Raw genomic sequence first — 2,811 nt, 5'->3', positions numbered from 1 at the left:
AACCTGCTCAGTGAAGCCCAGTTTGGGTTCCACCAGGGCCACTCACCTCCTGGCCTCAATACAGTAGAACATAGAACAATTCAGCACAGAACAGGCCCTTCGGCCCTCGATGTTGCGCCGACCTGTGAAGTAATCGAAGCCCCTGCCCCGACACTATCCCATCATGATCCACATGCTTATCCAAGGACTGTTTAAATGCCCCTAATGTGGCTGAGTTAATTACATTGGCAGGGAGGGTGTTCCACGCGCTTACCACTCTCTGAGTAAAGAACCTGCCTCTGACATCTGTCTTAAATCTATCACCCCTCAATTTGTAGCTATGCCCCCTTATACAACATGAAAGTCATCAGCATAAAATCTAAAACACCGTAAGCCTTCTTAACAGCACTATCAACCTGGGTGGCAACTTTCAGGGATCTATGTACATGGACACCAAGATCCCTCTGCACATCTACACTACCAAGAATCTTTCCATTGACCCGGTATTCTGCCTTCCTATTATTCTTCCCAAAGTGAATCACCTCACACTTATCCGCATTGAACTCCGTTTGCCACCTTTCGGCCCAATTCTGCAGTTTATCCAAGTCACCCTGCAACCTGCAACATTCTTCAACACTGTCCACCACTCCACCGACTTTAGTGTCATCTGCAAACTTAGTAACACATCCACCAATGCCTGCGTCCAAGTCATTTATAAAAACGACAAACAGCAGTGGTCCCAAAACAGATCCTTGAGGCACACCACTAGTGACCAGACTCCAGGCTGAATATTTTCCATCAACCACCACTCGTTCCCTTCTTACAGAAAGCCAGTTTCTAATCCAAATTGCTAAATCTCCCTCAATCCCGTGCCTCAGTATTTTCTCCAACAGCCTACCATGTGGAACCTTATCAAAGGCTTTACTGAAGTCCATGTACACCACGTCAACTGCCCTACCCTCATCCACATGCTTGGTCACCTTCTCAAAAAACTCTCCACTGGTTTGTGAGACACGATCTGCCCTTGACAAATCTATGCTGACTATCTCCAATCAAATTGTTGCTTGCTAGATAATTATAAATCCTACCTCTTATAACCCTTTCTTGGTTTAAATATGGACAAAAGAGCTGAATTCCAACGATGACGTGAGAGAGACAGCTCTTAATATCAAGGCCACATTTGATCTAGTGTGGCATCAAGGAGCCTGTGCAAAACAGGAATCAACAGATATTAGGAGGCAAACCCTCTGCTAGTTGGAGTCATACTTGGCACATAGGAAAATGGGGTCATGGTTTTTCGAGGTTAGTTCACTCAGCTGCAGGACATCACTGCAGGAGTTCCTCAGGACAGTGTCATCGGCCCACCCATCTTCAGCTGCTTCATCAATGACCTTACATAGAATCGTGGAATAGAATCCCTACAGTGTGGAAAAAGGCACTTCAGATGAACAACTCTTCATCGACTGTCCAAAGAGCATCCCACCCAGACCTATCCCACTACCCTTTACCATAACCCTGCATTTCCCATGGTTAACACACCTAATCTACACATCCTTGATCACAATGGGCAGTTTAGCACAGCCAATCCACCGAGTCTGCACATCTTTGATCTGTGGGTGGAAACCAGAGCACCTGATAGAAACCCACGCAAACATGGGGAGAATATGCAAAGTCCACACAGACAGTCAATGCTGTTACCATCACTGAATCTCCCACGATCAACATCCTGGGGTTACCACTGACCAGAAACTCAACTGGTCTCACCACATTAACACTGTGGAGACAAGAGCAGGTCAGAGGCTAGGAATACAGTGACAACTCACCTCCTGAATCCCCAAAGTCATCAGCTACAAGGCCCGAAATGTCAGCCTTCCTACTCCTCTGATGCTGCTTGGCCTGCTGTGCTCATTCAGCTCTACACCTTGTTATCTCACTACAAGGCACAACTCAGGAGTGTGATAGAATACTCCCTGCTTGCCTGGATGGGTTGCAGCCCCAACAACACTCGAAGCTTGACACCATCCTGGACAATACAGTCCGCTTGATTGGCATTACATTCACAAGCATCCAGTTCCCTCACCATCCCGATGTGGAAATATACTGCCCTTCCTCCACTGTCACTGGGTCAAAATCATGTAATTCCCTCCCTAAGGGTATTGTGTGTTAATCCACAGCAGGTGGACTGCAGCAATTTAAGAAGGCAGCTCACCACCATCTTCTTAAGGGCAACCAGAAATGGGCAATAAATGCTGGCCCAGCCAACAATGCCCACATCCACAAATTTTAAAAAAAACAAGTCTTTGAAATTCACTCCTTGGCCTGTCCTGGCCTATTTACCCTCCCTCCCCTCAGCCCGCCCCGTCTCGTTTCCCACCTCCCCCAACCCCAACGACCCCATTCTCCCTTCTCCCTCCTCCCTCCTCCCCCAACCCCAACGACCCCATTCTCCCTCCTCCCCCAACTCTCCCCTCATTGCCACGCCCCCTCTCTAACGGTTGATTATAGCCGTTGAAGCGGGTGGGTCCAATCGCACGCATTCGGTCCAATCACCGTCCGCATCCCGCGCATTGTTGAATGGCAGCTAGCACGCGGACCCATCCGCAGCCGCTGTGACCTCCTGTCCGTTCAATTGGGCAGACTGAGTTTGATTGATGGTTGTGGCGTTCTGTTTCCGGTTAGTTGTTTGATTGACAGACATTGGGGCCCTCTTCCGGCCGGTGGATTTGATTGACAGAGTGCTCCACGTTTACGCTTTGGAGAGTCCAATCAGAAAGGCAATGAACACGCCTCTTGGCTACCGGCCCCCCAATGGGCAGCGGCGGCGGCCCGTGA

The sequence above is a fragment of the Stegostoma tigrinum genome, chromosome 30 (assembly GCF_030684315.1).
Source record: "Stegostoma tigrinum isolate sSteTig4 chromosome 30, sSteTig4.hap1, whole genome shotgun sequence".
Classification (NCBI taxonomy): Eukaryota; Metazoa; Chordata; class Chondrichthyes; order Orectolobiformes; family Stegostomatidae; genus Stegostoma; species Stegostoma tigrinum.
The sequence above is the reverse complement of the archived record's forward strand: the minus strand, read 5'-3'. Positions refer to the sequence as shown.